Source organism: Canis aureus, chromosome 20 (assembly GCF_053574225.1).
Source record: "Canis aureus isolate CA01 chromosome 20, VMU_Caureus_v.1.0, whole genome shotgun sequence".
Classification (NCBI taxonomy): domain Eukaryota; kingdom Metazoa; phylum Chordata; class Mammalia; order Carnivora; family Canidae; genus Canis; species Canis aureus.
This window is the reverse complement of record NC_135630.1, coordinates 36162067-36182462: the sequence shown is the minus strand read 5'-3', so window position 1 is coordinate 36182462 and position 20396 is coordinate 36162067. Positions and strand designations below refer to the sequence as shown.

The 20396-nt window shown below is 51.9% G+C and overlaps 1 long non-coding RNA gene across 1 annotated transcript; it reads left to right on the top strand.

The window, feature by feature from the left end:
• The first annotated feature begins 748 nt into the window (after window positions 1-748).
• Window positions 749-18417, top strand: LOC144291683 (uncharacterized). Its single transcript, XR_013359073.1, has 3 exons — window positions 749-920; window positions 2935-3039; window positions 15540-18417. It is a non-coding gene; the product is annotated as an uncharacterized LOC144291683 (long non-coding RNA).
• Window positions 18418-20396: the final 1979 nt, after the last annotated feature.

The window sequence follows — 20396 nt, the reverse complement described above, 5'->3', positions numbered from 1 at the left end:
AACCAGACCAGAGACAGTGTCATGAATAAGGAGAGCGCGGAGATGAGCAGAGAACAGGGAGGAACTCCCAGCAGAAAGCCATACAGAAGCAGAAGAGTGGAGAGGACTAAGGGACAGAGCCGGTTGGACCAGAGCCAGCAGGAGGTGCATGTGGGAGCAGGTGGCCCACCTGCCGGTGGCCTGGGCTTGACCATGGGGGGCGATTTTTTTCCTAGACCCACTGAGGACTTAGCTGAGAAAGGTCAGCCTGAGGTACCACCTTGTCAGAGGGCATCAAAACGGTGATGAAGCCTCCGATGGTGCCTTCTGGTTTGCAAAACACTTCCCCATATAAATTTCCTCACTTCACCCACCAGCAACTCAGTGAGTTCTGATGCAACATTTTGTACCACCCACTTTCCTTGCCTGTTACAGAAAAGGAAACTGAGGCTTTTCTCAGGTGTGAAGTTATTTGTCCTGCTGACAGGCCCTGCAGGGAGAGCCACCGCTAGAACCCAGCCGTCCAATCATCGAGAGTTCCATGATGCTACTGCTTTCTCAAAGCCCAGAGTCAAGCCAACTCCTTTCCTTGTTTCTGCTAAATAAATGTCGTCGTCATGTTCATACCATTAATAATAGCAGGAAGTCAATCTGGCCATGTAACGTGAGAAAGGTAATAGTCCCACGTCAGGAAATCCTGTTGCTCAGAGTCCCCTGGGAATGTTAACTTTCCCACTCTGCCCCCACAGGCATCCTGACCTTCTGCACAGTTGGCTTCCCCAGGCGCAACGAGGCCGGAAATGCTGGGCCCTTGGCCAGAGTCTGATCTGACCTTCGCCCTCTGGTAGCAAAAAGTCTTTTTCACGTAGCACCTACTGGGAGTAGGAGGCAAAAAAGGGGCCACCGGGGAGCTCCTCCTACTCCTGGGCCTGCCCTTGCAGGTAGGTGGTGGGCAGTGGGTGGTGGATGGTGGGTGGTGGGCCGTAGGGAAGGGGAAAAGCTGCCAGATGGATGCTCAGACGCGCTCACTCCGAGGTGAGAGGTAACTGGGACGAGTAACCCAGCCTCTCTGCTTCCTTGCCTGAAAGTGAAGCAGAGTGAGGTGAGGTTCAAATACACAGGCGGGCACATCGAAGGTGCCAGTGGCTTCGCAAGGGAGACTCTGCTCTCTTCTGCAGGACGGGGGAGAGGGGCTGGAAAATAGGGAAGGACCTCCCGCCGAGGTGAGGCACACGAGGACTCAGAAACTGAAGCAGTAACCCCCCTGCAGGTCCTCCCTGGAGAGGAGTGCAGGTGGCCCGTATCTTCGACTTCGTGCTTCACTCACGGGCTTATTCTTCTATCCAGTGATCTTATTGTGTGACATACACAACACTCATTTATTTTCACTCACAATTACCTCCCTTCTTCCATCACATCACCCTGCAAGTTCGATTGTAACATTATTCAATTATCCACTCCCTCGACAAATAGAAATAGAGCACCCACGAAGTGCCAGGCACGGTGAGGTACTAGGGACACGGGCACAGTCTTGCCCTTGAGAAATTCTCTGTCTGTCCGGGAGGCTGACCCTGATGGTACAAGAAATGTGCTAATTACTATAATAGTAAGCCCTTCAAGGGAGAAGTGCTAGGTGCTAAGAGAGCTCAGGTCACCGACCTGCTCCAGCCGGGGTCCATGAACACCTTCTTGAAAAGGTGACTCTTGAGCTGGGAGCTGGCAGGGGCTCATCTGGCCAGCTTGCCACTGTCCCCACCTGCTCCTTCGCCTGACACCAGTAACTCCGCTGTCCTGCTGGCCCCTCTCCTTGCTGACTTTGCAGCTCCTGCTTTATCGTCCTGCTGTAGCCATCCTTTCCTTCGTGGTGCCAGACTAACCTTGAACTCCGGGTGGTGTCCATGCTGTCTGTCCTTGGAGGCAGACATCTCCTTCTCAGGCCATAATCTCTACCTCTGAGAATCTCAGCAGCAAGTCCTGACACCCCACCAGGTTTGGGAATCACTGCTGCAGAGACCTCAACCACTCTTGTCATGATTCCCTGACACGTGCCCCCCAGCCCCACACTCACTGTCCTGTGGCGGGTACAGGACGGGAAGACACGGTTCCCCCCTTCCCCAAGCTCACAATCGAGCAGGCCAGCAGCATCACAGAACCCCTACATAAGTGATGCAGATTGTGTGGGGCACTCAGGAGGCCCGCGGGAGGATGGTTAACATACCCAGGGGTCAGAGAAGACTCCCTGGAGGAGGCAATGTCTGAGCCGAGTCTGAAAGAAGGAAAAGCAGACAGGAGCAACATTCCGGCCACAGAGAGCAGTGAGTATAGAGGCAGGGGTGGAGATGGGAGCTGGGGGAGGGGTAGAGAAAGGTCTTTCTAGAAATGACAGATAGATCACTGCTGCTGGAGTGTAGGGTGTGAGGGGAGCTTAATCCAGCTGGAGGTATCAGGAAAACTTCCTGGAAGCAGTGGTACATGAACTGAGACATTTGATGGACCACTTGGAGCTGGCAGGGAGGAGGGAGAAGGATGCTATGAACTGAAGTTGGGAACTGTACTCATCAACAATGCTATATAACTTACTCCAAAACGTAGTGGGTCGAAGCAACAATATCTATTTATTATCTTGGCCTCTGTGGGTCATGGTTGATGGCTCCAGCATGGTATCTGCCATGAGGTTGTATCAGTGTGCGGGCTGGGCTTACCTGAGGCTGGAGGATCTGCTTCCAAGGTGGGGCCCCTCACTCACCTGGTACACCGGGGCTGGCTGGTTGTTGGCCAGAGGCTTCGGTTCCCACCCCGCGCACCTCTCTGCAGGGCTGCTAGGGTCCTCACCGAAGGGCAGCCGGCTTCTGCCAGAGTGAATGACCCGAGAGACCAAGTGAAAGCCCTAATGTCTTTTGTTGTGACCTAGCTTCAAAAGTCACGTGCTTCTGACTCCGTCCACCTGTCACATAGGTCAGCGCTGTTGCAGTGGGAGAGGGGCCACTGCCAGGCCAGTCAAAGGAGGCCCTCGCTTCATGCACAAAATGTAAGGCAGGCCAAGAAAACTCAAGACCACAGGTAAGTAATATTTTGAAAAATCAAAACTAATGCAAAAACATCCATGATGAACAATGGTCAATATTTAAAATACAGACCGAACCCAAGGGGGTTGGGATCAAGATGGAGCAGGTGAAATGAGCTGGTCAAGTGCAAGGTTGAGCCCTTTACGATGGGAATCCCAGGAGGCCAAGATCATTGAGGCCTTTCTGAAGACTGGTGACCACAGGGTGGGGCCCATGAGGCACAGACCTCTCTGCACACTTCTCATTTAGGAGCCAGGAGGCTGAGAAGCAGGTGTCTAATCCAGGTCCAAGGGCAAAGAGCTGAGGGTGGGAGATCTGTTTCTCCACTGAGAGTCACTGAACCCAGAGAAAAAACCCACAGGCAATTCAGATATAAATGGTAGCCTCATGCCTGGGGGATCAGAGATGGAGGTTGTCTTCGTTTCCCAGGGCCACCATAGCACATTACTGCAAACTGTGGGATTTAAAATGACAGAAATTTTCATCCTCTTACAATCCTGGAGGCCAATACTCTGAGATCAAGGTGTCAGGAGGTTGGCCGCTTCGGTGGACTGAGGGTGCCTCTCTCCTGGTGTCTGGGAATTGCTGACAGTCACTGACCATCCATGGCTTCTGGACACATCACTCCAACCGCAGCCTTAATCATGCTGGAATGGTTCCCTACCTGTGTCTGTATCCAAATTTGCCCCTTCCTACAAGGACACCAATGACTGGATTAGGGCCCACCCTAATCCAGGGTAACCTCATCTTAATGGAACTACATCTGCAAAAACCTTACTTCCAAATAAAGCCACACTCCTAGGTCCAGGGAGGTTAGGACTTGACCAGATCTTTCAAGGCCACAGTTCTACCCCCAGTAGGAGTATCAGGTTATTCTAATGGAGGGCTTGCTGCATCATTAGAATTGGAAGGGAGACAAATATTTAAAAATTCACATTTCATGCATCTGCTTTTTAAAGCGCTAACAGAAAGCATCAAGTGCTCTTGCATAAAAGGGAAAAAAAAACAATAAAACATCTACTTCCATTCTGTGTGTTCCGATCTGGTAGGAGAAAGTGACAGAGTGCACAAATGAGCTGAAGGGGGACGCAGAACACATGGAAGCTGAGACAGGCAGACAATCTCAGAGACATGGCCAGCAAGAGGGGAGGATGGTGGCAAAGGCTCTGAGAGACAGGATCTCTCCCAGGACCTTCCAGGAGCCTGCCACTAGAGACTTCCAAAGCCCCACTGCATTTTCGCAACAAAGGACCTAATAGGGAATTCCCATTTTGTTGCTCTCCACTGGGGGTGGATGACATAGTAAGATCAGTATTTGGCCTGAAATCTGGGGAGTCTCCACTCCTGCTCAGACATGGTTGCTCACAATTTATCAACTATACTTTGGTTACCAAGAAGGTGTCAAAAATGAGCAGGTTGGAAGGGACTGAAATGAGTTCCAAATTCAGGGATGGCAAACAGGTTTTGTCTCTATGCCATGCCTCCACTGGTAGTTGTCCAGAGCACTGTGTGAATAAGATTCCAAGTGCAGAGAGCCATAATTGATTAGCTATGTCTGCCTCCGGTGCAGAAAGGTCAAGTGGCACCTTTATGCATTTGCTATTCTAGACCTTGTACAAACATTGTATTTTGAAGGTGGGAAAAGTGAGACCACGGAAGAAAATATCATATGCCTGAGGCCTCTTTGCTGGCGCAGAGTAGAACCCAGTTGGATCCCACCACCCCCAATCCCACTACACACTGGGCTTTCTCTCTCCTTAGCCTCCATGTCAGTGAGCAGCAACATCCATCCAGCTGTCTGGGAGCTGTCCTCAGCACCCTCCTCTCTCACACCCTGTACACTCGGCTGCCATGTCCCATTCGCGTGCCACTCAACTTGCTCTTGAGCCATCCGCTTCTCTCCATTTCTCCATCATCCCCTAGTCCAAAGTTCTTGTTCCTTGAAGGACACTTGGCAAAGTCTGGAGACCTTTTTGGTTGTCATGACTTGTGGTGGGTGCTACTGGCATCTTGTGGGTAGAGGCCAGGAACGCTGGTAACCATCCTACAATATACAGGACAGTCCCCACAACAGTGGGCCCCACATCCGGCCCAGAACTTCAACAGTGCTGAGGTAAAGAAATCCTTTCCTAATCTGAGCCACCATCATCTCTTGCCTAGACAAAGTCAAAGACCTCTCAGTCAGCCTGCCTGCCTCCATCTTGTCCCTATGGTCCATTCTTCACCAAGATACCAAAGTGATATTAAAATGCAAATCCTAATACTGTACTTCCAAACAGATCCAAGCTCCTCACCATGCCCAGCGGATCGTTGCGATTCGGCCCCACCTATCTCCTCAGCCGCACCTTCTGCTACCCTCTTGCTCCACTTCTGTGCTATATCATCTTTGGCCTTCCTTCAGATCTGAGGGAGCCATGCTTCCTCCTCCTTCAGGGCCTTTGCAGGGGCTCTTCCTTCTGTTGGAAACACCAACCCTCAATCCCAACATCTTTGCCTAGTTAACTCCCACTCAACCAGCTGAATTTATGAGGAAGGTTCTCTTCACCTCCTTCTCTCTTTATAGTATTTATTATTGCCTGTAACCATGTGTTTGTGAGGTTGTTTTGTGATTGTCCTCCTCCTCCCAGTGCACTGGAAGTCCCCTGTAGGCAGGAGCAGTATCTGTTTTGATCACTCCCACCCATGTTTTTAGTGCTTCATATTGTATCTATAACCTCGTAGGCTTTCAAGAAATATTTGTTGAGTGAATGAATGAATGAACAACCTCAGGTCTCCAGAGCCTTTGGCTCTTTATTTGCCCTACTATAATCAAAGTCTTTCTCTGTTGCTCTTCTCTGCCCTTCATATTTTTCCTTCTACCCTTTCTCTTTCCATTAACTGTCATCTTATTCAGCCAACGACTATATGTAAGGATTTATTGTGCTGATTAAATGTCGTTCTTTGTGAAAGAAATTCAGTTGATTTTCTTATTTGCATATCCTTCAACTGATGTTGCCAGGAATGGAAAACAGTCGAATATAATGAGCTGTCTCTGCTGGATGGACGCCTGGCACCGCCTGAAGGCAGGCATTGGACCAGGTGTCCTTGGGCTGGGAGACAAAGTCAGTGGCCAATAGTTCCCCAGCCCCAGCTCCAAAGGGGACATGGTTGCTGGCTTCCTGACAAAGCAAAGCAGGTCCTCCTCCGTCTCTGTCCAGGGCTGACATTTCTCAATCTGCAAGACTTGGTCAAGTGTCATCTTCTCAGAGAGGCCCTCCCAGATGACCTATCTAAAGTAGGCCAAAGAACAAAAAAGCCCAACTGAGGAGGCAAAGTATATAACTGGGAAGAGGTAGGAGCCTTGAAACATTGTGGAATCTTCTCCCTTATGCTTCCTACTATATACAGTAATTAAATGCCTCTGGGTCAAGCTAGTCTTAGTCAGGTATCTTGTTACTTGCAGCTGAAAGCACTCTGATGCCTTTTTACCATGTGTATTGGCCTACTCGGGCTGCCATAACCAATCACAAAGATGGGGGTGGCCTAAACAACAGAGATCCATCATCTCACAGTTTTGGAGGCCAGAAGTCTGAGATCGAGATGTTGGCTGAGTTGGTTCCTTTTGAGAGCCCAATGAGTGAGGGATTTGTCTCAAGCCTCTCTCCTTGGCTTAGGTATGTCAGCATTTTCCCTGAGTGATCATATCATCATCTCTCTGTAAATGTCTGTGTCCAAATTTCCTCTTCTTATTAGATACCAAGCATATTGGGTTAGGGCCACCCTAATTACTTGTTTTAATTTAATTATCTTTTTAAAGATTCTCTCTTTAAATACATTTACTTTCCAAGGTAGCAGAGGTTAGGAATTGGGGGGTGGGTGGGTGGGTGTCTCGTAACGCCATTGATCCAGAATTATTACCCATCACACAAGGCTCACTCTTGGGGATGGAGACAAAGACCAGGCATGGCAACTGTTGCCTCCACTTCCCTCACAGTAGGAATTGTTGGTGAGAGCCCCATATGGCCCCACCAGTGGTCTGGGGCGAGAGAAGGCAGGAGTGAAAGCTTCTCTCCAGGGCTTCAATCTCAACAGTCCAAGGAGAATCACACCAGAAAACCATGGCGATGACAGCAGTGACCACTACTCATCACTTCCACACAGCAGGCACTTCACTGTGGCCTCGAAAATGGGGTCTCCAACAACAGGACTGAACTCAGAGGTATTAATTGCAGGTCCAGGGTCACATGGCTAGTGTGGCAGCTACAGAGGTGCCTCTTTCACCTCCTTCCAAGAATGAGCCTGCCCTTCAGCTATGTGAACACAGGGACTCCTACCCCCAGGGCAGCACCTTTGGGATCTCCTCTGCTTCTGGGTCAAGGCCTTCCATTTCCGGGGCAGGCAGATCAGGGACTGAACCTGGCAGGGGGAGGGCCTAGGACCAGGCTATTGCTACCCAGCCTGGGAAGCCTCTGGGGAGCAGTCGTGGCTTCACACCTCCCTGTAGGGTCATGTGGGCATGTGGGTTTGAGGCTCTAGTGAACCATCCTCCTCCAGCCACCTTTCCTCTTTCACAGGCCTTCCTCCTAATAAACTCCTGTCTATTGCTCAGTGGACCCAAATTGGCACTTCTGTGGAGGGCAGACCAGGCTTGGAACCATGACTGCTCTGGAGAGTTTCAGAATAAGAGATGGATTTGGGGGGGCGCCTGGGTGGCTCAGTTGGTTAAGTGTCTACCTTTGGCTCAGGTCACACTCTTGGAGTTCTGGGATTGAGCCCCACATCTGGCTCTGTGCTCAGCTCCTGTCTACTTCTCCTTCTCCCTCTGCCCCTTCTCCCTCTGCTTCATTCCCTCTCTCTCTCTCTCTCTCTCAAATAAGTAAATAAATCTCAAAAAAACAAAAATAGAGATGGATCTTGACTCTATGAGCCCTGAGTGCAAACCTGGTGGCCAATTTCACCTAGACTTGATGGGTACATAGCCAAGGTACCCAGGGTCCCAGGGATTAGTGACAGTCTCGCCCAAGGTCACCAGCTGATTGCTAGATCCTGAGGTTTCCAAGCTCCATCTGAGCCCCTTGCATGGGTGAGGACTTGGACTATCCAAAGTGACTCAGAGCTATAGCCCTGAAGTATGTATGAGGAGAGAGGAGACTGGGGACCTGGAGAAGCCAAAGGTCTATCACTGAGCTGCAGGACAGCAAGGACCCTTCAAGGTGCTGCCCAAGAACCTCCTGATGATGAAGAACCATGTCTCCCAGCAGCAGAACACAGAGGCAGCAAGAGGTGGGCAAATGAGAGGGGCCTAAGCCCCTCCTCCCTATTCTGCATTGCCTTTGCCAAGAGAGGCACCATTCCACTTCTGAAGTGGGCAGAAAGCCCCTTTCTTGGAGGATAATTGGGAGTCTTCAGGGAGATGGTGCGCAAAGAGCCCCCTGCCTGGAGCCTGGGACTCCTGCTCGGGCCCATGGTAATCATGTAGAACCAGGGCTTGAGTGCAGGCCTCATCACACACTGATTTATGACTGGATGACCTGATACCTCTCCGAAGGGGCTCCTGAAGTCACCTTACAGCCCCCACCATCTCCAGAGCTAAAATATTTTGTGGTCAACAGGAGAGAAGGATGGACACAGCTGGACACATCTCTTTGATTCAACAGGCACAAAGCACAGCTATTTCTTTTCCAAGGGGCTTCCCAATGGAGGGCCTCCTTTGCTCCCTCCCTCCCTTCCTGACACTGCTTAAGTCTGGGCGATAGGGGACTGACAGGGCACAACAGGGTCTCTCCAAGTCTGGCAGAGAGCAGGCAAGGGCAAGGGGAGAGCCTTTTCCTCAGGCTCCTACATGGGGCTGTTCTCTTGCCAAGGCAAGGGTTCAGGGCTAGACTGGGGTTCCTCAAAGTAGGGGCCTAGATTGTTCTGTGAGTAAAGGAAACAGGGTCTGCCCATTCTCATCAGGGAGCCTCTGCAGGATGCTGCCCCGTGGCCCTAATGTCCATCTGCCTGCCTACCCTGTTGGGCAAGTTGTCTGAGCTGAGCATTTGCACTCAAGGCCAGTCCTTCAATGACCTCCCCAGCAACAAACACACTCCAGATGTCTTCACAATCAAAGCACCCCACTGGCCCTGGTTGTAAGCTCTTAAAATGTGCAGTGCATGCGTGTGTGTGTGTGTGTGTGTGTGTGTGTGTGTGTGTTTCCAACCATTGTAGGCAGCCAACATAGAGTAACAACAAAGCAAACACTTTGGAACCAGTCAGATCCAGTTCTGCTACTTCGAATTACTACTCCCTGAGCCTTGGACTCCTCATTTGCAAAGGAGGTTAATAAGGCATCCTCAGGTTGCTACGATTAGATGAGATGATGCAGCAAAGCGGAGTCTCGTGTCTGGTCTTGGGTGGTCAGTGTTTCTGAATCCTGATCTGACAGCTGTGGTTACTTACCTGGCACAGCTGAAACATCTGTCTAAACAGAATCTTCTTGTGCACACCCCCTTGCGTATCCACACGCATAAACTCATGTATCTGGGCACATGCCTGCCTACACACTGGAAATCGGAAGGATCTTGGCTCATGTGTACTTTTGTGTGTTCAGATACATGCATCGCGTGCATGTCACACGGTCCTGCAGATACACGCGCAAGTACACACATGCACACATCCCTGCATGTATGCGGCGTGCACATATATGGTCCTGCAGGCACGTGCACTTACCACACACACATGCACTCCTCCCTACACACACACATACGGTGCACATACAGGTGCGGAAGAACAGGCTGACAAACCCCAGAGCCAGACCAGTGAATGTGGTGAACTCAGGTCCCAAGAAAAGGAGGGAAGAACAGACTTTTTTAGCTGCTCAAGGGCATCTTGAAGTAAAAACAGGCCAGCTCAGGTCTGCCAGAAGGGGTGCTGGGCAGCACAGTGACCCTGATGCCCCGAGGCCCTCTCCCATCTCTTCTGGCTCAAGGTCCTCATAGAACTCCCCTGTGTAGTCCAGATACCATATAAAGGAGCAATTAAAGGTGCCACTAAAAAGGCGGGACACTTCTTGCACACCCTCAGGATCAGGGTCAGCGCAGGATGGCTGGAGAGCTGGAGGTAGAGGGAGGTGCACCCCTGTCCCTGTAACCCATTTGGTCCCTGAGAACCATCCGAAGACCACAGGGTGTGGGCATAGACACCTGCCCAGTGGTGGCGACTCTCAGTCCTCAAAACTGTGTGTGGTCAGGGGCTGTGGTCCTTGGAGCACAGGGAGGCAGCAGGAAGCCAGGTGTTTATCTGAGAGGCGTGGCTAGGAGAAGGAGAAGCCAACACTCAGGATCACACAGGCTCCTGTGTGAAGAAGAGTGTTCAAACCTTGGCACGCAGGGGCCTGCCTCCCACGGGCCCCACCTAGGACAACCCGGGGAGAGGGAAAGGAAATTAATATCAATACTAGTAGACTAATAAAACTGCATGTCATAACAATATATTGCTATCATTGAATTGTACATTTCAAACAGGTGAATTTTATCAGATGTGAATCACCCCTCAATAAAGAGGTTTATATGTGTCTCCTCCCTTACTCTACTCTGTGGTCTTGTGTCAGGCACTCTGCAAGTTTTTTAAGCGGAGTATCTCATTAAGTCTTCCCCAAAGGCCATTCCATATGTGAGGGGAAGGTATGGGGTCTGGTCCAAAGTCACCCCGCTGTTTAGTGGTGGAGTTGGACACTACTGAGCAAGACGGGCCGGCTGGGTCATTCATTCCTTCTAGTATATAGTCAGTCAACATTCATGCACTGAATCTGGATGTCCCATAGGAACTGGGCCAATGGTTCCTAAATCCATCATCCTACCGAAATGTCATCGGGAATGATGGAGAACAAAGGGCTAGTCTTCAGCTAGCCCTCTGCTCCTCATCAAAGAATGCTTCTTAAACGCTGGTTTGGGGACCCGCTCCTGAGTCCTGCCTCAGTGGGTCGCTGGACCTGAGACCTGCTTGGACCCTCCAGTACCCCCTCTGCTTCCCCCTCCCCCTCGGACCCTTGGGGTCAGGTCCTGCGCTGGGGGAGGGAGGGAGGCGGCCCCTGAGGCAGGAGGAGGCTGAGTCACAATGCGTTTGTGCTCAGGTATTAATAGAAACATAAAACCCCGGATCAGCCATTTCTTCCCCCTCTGGACAAGCCCGGACAACGCGGGCTTCAGTGACTCTGACCTCTGTCGCATATTAAACAGAGGCGGGCGGGTCACATGGACATCTCATTAATTCACTGTAACCATGGGGGGTGGGGGAGGATGTTGGGGTGGGGACACAAAGGACAGAACTAGGTGCCTAACATTATCAAGGTTAACTAGTGATCCGGTGAGGACACTGGGGAGGGGCAGGGTCCCCAGGGGTGCGGCCCTGGTGAAAGGATAAATTAGTGCATCCTTTGTTTGCCTGTCAATAGGTGCTTCCAGGGGAGCCCCTCGGGGGCTGGGGAACTTTGTTTGCCAAAAGCCCTTAATCCTCCTGCAATCCTGTTTACATTCTTCATTTGCTCTGCAAACCTGCCCCTCAGAGATAGCTTTGGGGGGAACTGGGGCCCACTGCTATTGACACACTGCCTACTGGAGAGACTCAGTCCTGAAGAGCTGCTCTTGGCCACCACAAGCTGGGCCAGGGGCTCCAAATGTACACAAGGCTCAACTGGATGCACACATGCGCGTACACACACAGACACAACACCCCACCTGACCTCAGCATCTTGCTGAGCAAGTGAGAGTTAACTTCCTAGTTCAAGCGCATTTCACCCTTCAGCTAAGTACCTGACTTTTCAAAGGTCAGAGGCACTGCAGGGCTGTCTCTGTTCTCAAGAGGCCACTCCTCCTCCCTCTCCCTCTTTGCTAGGCTGCAGGGGAGGTGGCTGCGCCTTCAAGGCACAGTGGTCTCCAGGGTACAGGGGATGAGCCATCTTGTATGCAACATGCCCTCCAGTTCTGTGGCGGGGGAGGGAGGGTCCCAAATTCTGTGCACTGCACCTAAGCCTTGCAGAAGGATTGCTCTGGGCCTTGCTGCTCATCCTCCACTCATTCCCATCATACCCCCACCTGCCCCCCGGAGCTGCTACCTGGTGGCCGAGCTACCAGCCCAATAACCCCTGGTATAGTTGGCTAATCTGCAGTTCTTGGCTATAGGGCTGACCCCTTTGCAAATTCACCAGCCACTCTCAGCTCCCTTCTGGTTCTCTTTCAGACAGCTGAAAGCCTAAGAACCCCGGGGTGCTAGTTGAGGGCCTAGTGCTTTCTGAGACTATGTCACTCTCTACTCTGGGGGCAGTGAGAGCACATGCTGGGGAGCCTGGGTCCTAGGATCCAGAAGCATAGGGGATAGCGGAGGAACAGCTTCAGTCAGCATCACTTCTGAGCTACGGAGTTTCTTTCTTCTCTCTCTCCTGGGGTCCGGCCCGGGCTGCCAGGGGCACAGGGTCCTGTGGAACCCAATAGCATGCTCAGCCACAAAACCTCCTCTCCCCACCCCCCGAATGTCCCTATTGTCTGGCTCAAACTCACCTCCTTGTCACATTCTGTGTCCTCTCTACCCTACTCCAGCTGAGAGAAAACCTCACACCTGGAAACTTCAGGCATTGCATTTGATACCTAAAGGACAACGTGCAGAACTTAGAAACCTTTTTCTCCTGCAGGAAAGCCCATCTTTCAAAACTCTTGTGCTGTGGGCTCCATGGAGATCCCAGTCTGGCTTCACGCATACTTTCCCTTTGGGCCTTGTTTGAACCCTAATCCTCCCTGAGGCTCTGGGTGCCTCTGGCAGGCTACTGGGAAGGTCACATAGGAGGAAAAGAAGAAAAAGCATGTGCAGTCCCACTTACCTAGATGTATGATTTCGTTATATAAGTTGTCCCACCATTATTCGAGGGAGCTGTGTTGCAAGACCTCCAGTGTCTACCAAACCCTGTATATACTATGTCTTTTCCTATATATGCATGCCTCTGATAAAGTCCGATTTCCACGAGGCAAAGTCAGAGATTAACAGCAATAATTAGTAATAAAATAGAACAATTATAATAACATACTGTAATAAAAGTTATGCAAATGTGGGTCTCTCTCAAAATACCTTACTGTCCTATACTGAGCCTTCCTCTTGTGATGACGGGAGATGACAAAATGCCTACATGATGCGGCGAAATGAGAATGATGTAGGCAGAGTGACATAGTGTGAGGTTACTGTTGACTTTCTGACAGATCAGAACGAGGATCATCTGCTCCCAGGCTACAGGCGACCGGGGGGAAGGAACTAAAACTGTGGATGAGGGGGGAATCCTGTATATGAACTTTGGCATTGGGGAGGGGAGGTCCTGGTAAGGGCATGGGCCAAACACAGAATGGAGCTGCCCCTTCTGAGCCCTAGGATCTCCTGGCACCTTGAGGAGAGAGCAAAGGAGCCCTGCCACTTCTTAGTAAATGGCCAAAAGCCTGTGACAATTGGAACAAGAAAGCCTGTTACACAAGGTATGAGGATAAAGAGATGAAACTCCTAGTGTAGGCCAGGGGCCTCAAGAGGGTGACCCTGCACCCGTACCACTGGGTACACATAGAGCTGCCCCTTGCCTTGCTCCCTCTTGGCAGGTTTTTATTTTGTGTGTGTGTGTGTGTGTGTGTGTGTGTGTAAGATTGTATTTGTTTTAGAGAGAGAGCGAGAGAGAGAGAGAGAGAGCACACAAGCCAAGGGGAGAGGGAGAAGCAGGGTCCCGGCCTAGCAAGGAACCCCATGCAGGGTTTGACTCCAGGACCCTGGGATCATGACCTGAAATGAAGGCAGATGTTTAACCCACTGAGCCACCCAAGCCCCCACCTCTTGACAGATTTTAAAGCCCAGCTAGACCATTTGGGCCTGGAAAGTAGGAGCCTGTCCTGCCTTCCCCTTCCAAACAAGCTTTGGTGGGTGTGGCAATGCCAAGGCTGGTGGACACTCTCCCCAGGTGTGCAAAGGGAGAAAGGAATCCTCTGCCAAGGAGAGGTTTTAATAGAAGAATGAGACCATGAGGATCCGGAAGTGATAAGGGGCTCCCCTCACTCCCGCCCCAAGCTGCTGGGTACTGAGGGAGGACAGGGGGAGTGAGAGAGGGTCATCTCCCACTCGGACCACTCTACAAAGACCTGCTGGGCCCCTCCTGCCTCAGTTTCCCCACGGTGCTGTGGACATCAGGCTGGAGCCAAAGGGTGTGGGAGCCGTGGGTCTGAAGCGCACCACAGTTAGGAAATCAAAAGCGATCTTTTTCTTGCTGCCAGGGAGGGTGGCGCGCGTGAAGGTCAAGATAAAACCCGCGGGGGGTGGGGGGGGCGCGGAGTGTTTTGTTTGGCGCAGCCGGCTGGGCTGGCCGTTGCCTCGGTAGCTGAGAACATCGGCTCTGGTCACGCTTGCCTCCGCTCCAATCCTATTACTCGGTGCGGTTGGGCTCCGAAAATAGCCCCTGTCAGCCCCATCAGCGCGGTTCAGCGCTGCCACCGCCACCGTTGGCCACTGATTGTTCCTCGGACACAGGCATCGTTAACCCCTCCTGTGCCAGCCGGCCGGGGCACCTGGGCTGAAGGCCCACCTCTGGGGAAGTCATGGTCTTTTCAGTCCCCTTGGTCGCTGCAGGGACAACCAAAGGGCGCCTCGGCCCGTGTTCACTGGCGCGACTTGCTCCCCGCGGGTTGGCGCTTCTCGCCAGGAGGAGAGCAGGAGGAGAGCAGGCCCGGGGAGGGGACGGGACTGGCCCAAGGTCATCCGGCCGGCGCAGGGCTCAGCCCACGCCCAGCCGGGGCTGCGTGATTCCAAGGCTGGGCTTTGCCACTGTGCGCTACACACTCCACTCTAGACCCTGCCGAAGCTCTCCTCAAGGCCTGGAGGCTCGGGGGCCAGCTGCGGGGCTGTGAGATGACCACAGGTGTTGAAACGCGGCCTCCGCCCCAACCCACTCGGTTACGGTGGGGCAGGGCGCAGGCATCTGGATTTTTTTAACCAGCCCTGCCTGTGAATCTGAGGATAAAGTGCACTGGGGAGACCCCGGCTGTGCTGCGGCTCTGCAGGAATTCCTCCCAGGGAAGGAAAGGCGATGACCTTTTTGGTGCCCCGCAAGCTCTCCGGCATAGTGACGTACACTAATGTATTTCTTTTCATAACAAGTCAGTTTTTCAGATGAGCAAATGGAGGTTCCCTCCACTGCACCAGATTGTCTCTCAAGAGAAAAGAGTCAACAATTCGAGAGCAAAGACCATCCTGGAAAACGGATGGATGTGTCACATAGACCTGAGTGTGGCGTGGGCTCCCGGGGGAAGGGAGCTGGGACTGGGGTTCCCAGCACAGGTGGGCCCTAAGTTGTGGGAGGGCTTCCATGAGGTGGTGCAGGTCACAGGGGAAGTCCAGGGCTTGTTGTCAATGATAATATCTGAAATACACCGAGACCTCACTATGGACAAGCCTGTCCTAAAACCCTTCTATCAATTTATTTAGACTTATAAGGCAGATTTTGCTATTATCCCCCTTGAACAGGTAAGAAGACAGAGACACTGCAAAGAAGCATCTGGCTTCAGAACTTGGGTCCAGTTATCATTAGAAGTGTTCTCTAGATGACAGAGGAATCCCAGGATGATGACAAGAAAGCCCTGGCCTGCCAGGAACTAGATCGAATGCTCCTGGAGCTCTTCTGGCCCTGACCCACTGGACAAGGCACACGGCTGAGGCCTCCTTGTGGCACAGTCCTAGGACCAACCATCCTTGGCTTCTGCAAGCCACATCTGGGGTGCTTTGAGCTCCCAGACCATGTCGGGCTCAGCCCCCTTCCACTAGGCTGAGCTGCTGAGCTGCTGATCTACTGTGGGCTCTCTCTCTTCAGAGCACCTCAGGACAGTCTCTTCTGGTGGTTTGAACAGTGACCTCCAAGCCTGTTCCTGCTTGGGCTCTATCCTGGTCAGTCTTTGCTTGTGGACTATTGTCTTTTATTCTTTTTTAGAATTTACTTATTTGTTCATGAGACGCATGGAGAGAGAGGCAGAGACATAGGCAGAGGGGGAAAGCAGGCTCCCTGCGGGGAGCGTGATGCAGGACTCCATCCCAGGATCCCAGGATCATGACGTGAGCCAAAGGCAGCCGCTCAACCACTGAGCCACCCAGGTGCCCCGACTATTGTCATTTAAATCAATCTGCCTGCAGAATTCTGGGAGAAGAAACCGAAGGCTCTGAGTCTTATGTTACAGCCTTGAAACTTACAGTGAGGGATGTAGGGGTTTTGAACAGTCCCAACCCTCTGTGAAGCTTGGAATCCGACAAGGCCTACAGGTGGAAATAGATCCCTCATGGTGACCTATATACCTTGGCCTTTACTTTGTAGCTATTCTTTTATTAAACCCTCAAGTCTTTCTACTTCAAGTGGATAATCTGCTTCCTACTATTACCCTGGTGGGTACAGTAGCTAAAAAGATACAAAACCAAACTAGTTTAAAAAAAACAAAACAAAACAAAAAAACACTTGTTTCAATGGACCAGAGCTTGAAGCCCTGAGATGGGCAGCTACGTGCTAAGACTGCTCAAGATTTAGTGGCCCATCTGTGCCTGGGCCTTCTGTTCCTGCTTCCCACATTGGTCTTCCCTTCACATCCCAGGCCCTGAGATCCTGCGGCCTTGTTTGGGAGAAAGAGAGAACTCAATCTTTCCTCAGGGAGGAAACCCAGAGCCAAAGGCCATGGGCTCTGGGCCCCAGAGCCCTGGAGGTGAAAGGGAGATCCCTCACTTCAGGCTGGCTGTCCCCGCACTGGCCTGAGACCGATGGCCAATGTAAGGACCACCTGTCTTTGTCAGACTTTAGAGACTTTTTTTTTTTTTTTTTTACTTTAGAGACTTTCTTAGGTAATCTCTACTTTGTCTGAGTTTTCTGCTCACTCCACCCCATCTGGGGGTCTCTCCTATCTTTTCCTTCTGCTAATGATCAGTAGGCTGGCTGAGGCCCGGGATGCCCTGTACTCCTTCCCCTTCTCACCAGGTATGGACACAATAAAGCTCCCTGCCCTGAAAATAGCACCCGGTATCCCCATCAACTACTACTGATCATTGCTGAAAATTCACCATGAACCCCTAAGACTCTGATGAGACATATTCCAGCGGCGTGTATTGGATGAATTGGCACCACCATATAAATGAGTTTATCAGAGCTCTACCTGAGGAAAGATCTTGATAAAAGGAAGCATGTATAAGTCACAGCTCTCAGCTCAAACTTGCACAAGTCTCACAGGGCATTTAGGAGTCACTGAACGGAGAAGCCCAGGGTTACCTGCTTTGAGGCATACAGCGTCCTGGGCATCAGTGTCTCTTCGCCTCTTGGTTCTATTTCCCTCCCTGCTACTTCTATTTCCAGCAGGCAGTCCTCACTGCAGGTGGTGACCACCAGAAAGGATGACCAGCCCTGGTCTCCAGGCTCACTCCCGTCTTCTGGGAGAAAGCACGGAACCTTATGCTTTAGCTCCTGCAGCCCCTGCGTGTTGCTGGCCTGCTCAGTCCTCACACCACTCACTCTGTGGCCTCAGACACGCCTCTCCCTTTCCAATGAAACCAGCTCCTCCCCAGACAACAGGTACTGAGAGTCGGGGTGCTATAGCCCCCCAAGGAGGATCAGGGTGGTGCCATCTGCCTAGAGAAGGGAGAGAGTGGGGAGGAGGGAGAGATGGGCTTTGGGAAGCAAGGAGGAGAAACAGAGGCAAAATGCCTCACCTTTCTCCCTCCACCTGGCTCAGCTTCTCTGACCTTCCTAACCTTGTCTCCAGGCTCAGGCTCTTGCAGCCTCCATGCCTCTCTGGTTGGGCATTTCGGCAGCACACAGGAATGTTTATGGTCTCTTCCTCTCCACTAGATGGAAAGCTCCTCCAGGCCAAAAGATATATATTACTTAAGTAAATAACAAATGCTCCCTGCTACTCTGAACTCTGTAAAAGTTGCTAACACGCACACATAGTCCAGCATGGATATCTCTAGTTAGTGGGTAGCCTTCCACATGATCATTCCAGACTCTGAGGTCTTGGAGCAGCATCCTCCCCTGGGGCCTTCTGAGATATCCATGCACATCTGGCTAGTGAGCACTTGAAATGTGGCTAGTACAACCAAGAAACTGAATTTTTAACTTGGACTTTGCATCCATTTAAATTTAAATAGCCACCAGCATCTAGTGGCTGCCGTCTTGGCTGGCACAGCCTTGGAGCTCTCCAGTGGATCTTCCTATTCCAGCAGGAAGGCAGAGAAGAGGAGAAATGTGGGAGAGGATTCTGAGACAGGCCTGGGAAGTGGCATTCACCTCTTCTGCTGATGTTCTGATGGCCCAAACCCACCACTTGACCACAGCTAACCGCAGTGGAGCCTGAGAGCTGTAATCTTGCCGGCGGAGATTGGGGCGGGGGGGGGGGGGGCGCGTGGGGTAGGGGGCTGGAGATAGAGGAGTGAGTTTTAGCAAGAGTTTGCCACACACTGTGCTGAGGCACCTCTACACTTTCCAGACCTAGTGGTGCCTGGCAAGAGGCTGGCATTCAGGAATGGTTTTTAATAAATAGATGTGATCATGAGTAAGAGCATGTGTCTAAATATCAGTATGGATGAAGCAGTGGAAAAAGGAGTTGGTAGGGAGAATCTTAGGCAGATTTCTTCACTGCTCTAGGTCTCAATGGCTGCTGGGAACTCCAGGCTACCTCCCTGATACCAGGTTCTCCCTTCCAGGGCCCCAAAATCTGGGGCAAAATGCAAAAACTTCAAACACAGTCAAATAACATTCATTTAAATAGCAAATATTGACCCTGCCAGGAGATAAGCAGAATACAAAGTACAGAAGCACCATGACAAACTCCCTGCCACGCCAGGCGTGGGAGGTAGGTCTCAAAGCTGGGACCCTGAGGTCAGGGACGGGGGGTGGGGTGATGCCTTTAACTGAACCCATGTACAAACCAGCCACCAATGAGGGATTTGCAGGCTACATTCTAGGAAGCAGGGTCTCTGGAGGTAGGCGTGCCACGGAAGGGACCACATGGGGCAGGGAAGGGATACGGTGGGGGTCAGGGGTCCTTTTGGCTGCATCTCTGACTTGTTGCAGGTCTGTAGGCGAATCTCTTCCCTGCCCCACCCCCACCCCTAGGTTTCCACAGCCTGGACAAGGAGAGGTCTAAACATAGAGTTTCTGAGGCTCCTTCAGCCCAGCGGACCTCAGATTGACTGTTGTCTCTGCACTCCAACAGGCTGCACAGACTCGGCAAGGCCTTTGGCCTTCAGAAGCCTCTGTGTGCCCAACTATGAAATGAGAGGAATGCTGTTCACCTGGGGATGTCAAAAAGCAGTACAAACTTTGGACTTACGGTCAGAGTAGCAAGAGACAGACGGACCACCTCCTTGGTATACCTGGCCCACCCTGGGCCCTAGCGTTGAGGCCTGGGGATCTATGGAGGTGATGTGGTCCCACAGGTCTGTCTCCCTCAAGGAAACTGGGAGCTTCTTGAGGAAAGAGGCCATGCCAGTGGCGAGCTGGTTCTGAGCCAGGGCAGGGGTAAGGCTGGGGTAAGGTGTTTGCTCACCTATGATATGGAAACCCACACCGGGCCAGTTGCAAGCAGCGAGGGTATCACTAGCTCAAAAGAGATGCCCACAGGAGCAGCAGGCTGGGGCTGTCCCAGAGGGATCCCCAAAGGCAGCCCCAAGAGGAACCTCCCCTCACCTCAGGTCAGACCGTGTGTGAGCCTGTTAGAGCACACAGAGCAGGCTGGGGCATCTCCTGGGCCTACCTAGCAGCCAGCCTCAGGGACCCCTGGCCCCTGTGCATTGCCTCAGCCCTGGTGGACTTAAAGGAGGCTCCTGGTAGGGAGTCCGGGCCAGGCTTTGCATGGCAGAGACTATGGGCAGGCTAGTCTGGAGGGTCCAACACAACCTCACTGGCACACTGGTGAGCTCTGGGCACCGTTTCAAGGTCTCTCCAGGCTGATTGGTATTTGGACTTCTTCTGTGGAAACTGGCTTCCCCAAAGGGAGCACCCTAAGGGAAGCAGCGGGAAGCTGTGTGGTTTAGAACTCAGGTGGTGTCACTGCTGGCTCCAGATTCACCTGTTGGTGGGGGAGTGCAAAGGCCCAGTGCAGGAGAGCATGGGGTGAGGTGTATGGCTGTAGCCAACTAGGCCTGCTGAAGAGGGGGCCCCCCCACAGTCAAACTTTCATCCAGTTCCCTGCTTTTGGGGCAGCCTAGGGAGGGGTAGGCTTAGAGGGTCTGATTCAGAAAGCACTACTAAGAAAACGCTGGGTTGTGGCTTTCCAATAATATGATAGTTAATTCTATTGGAGCAATGACCGTGCGATGGGCAGGGACTGTCCTAAGTGTACACACATGTTCTCA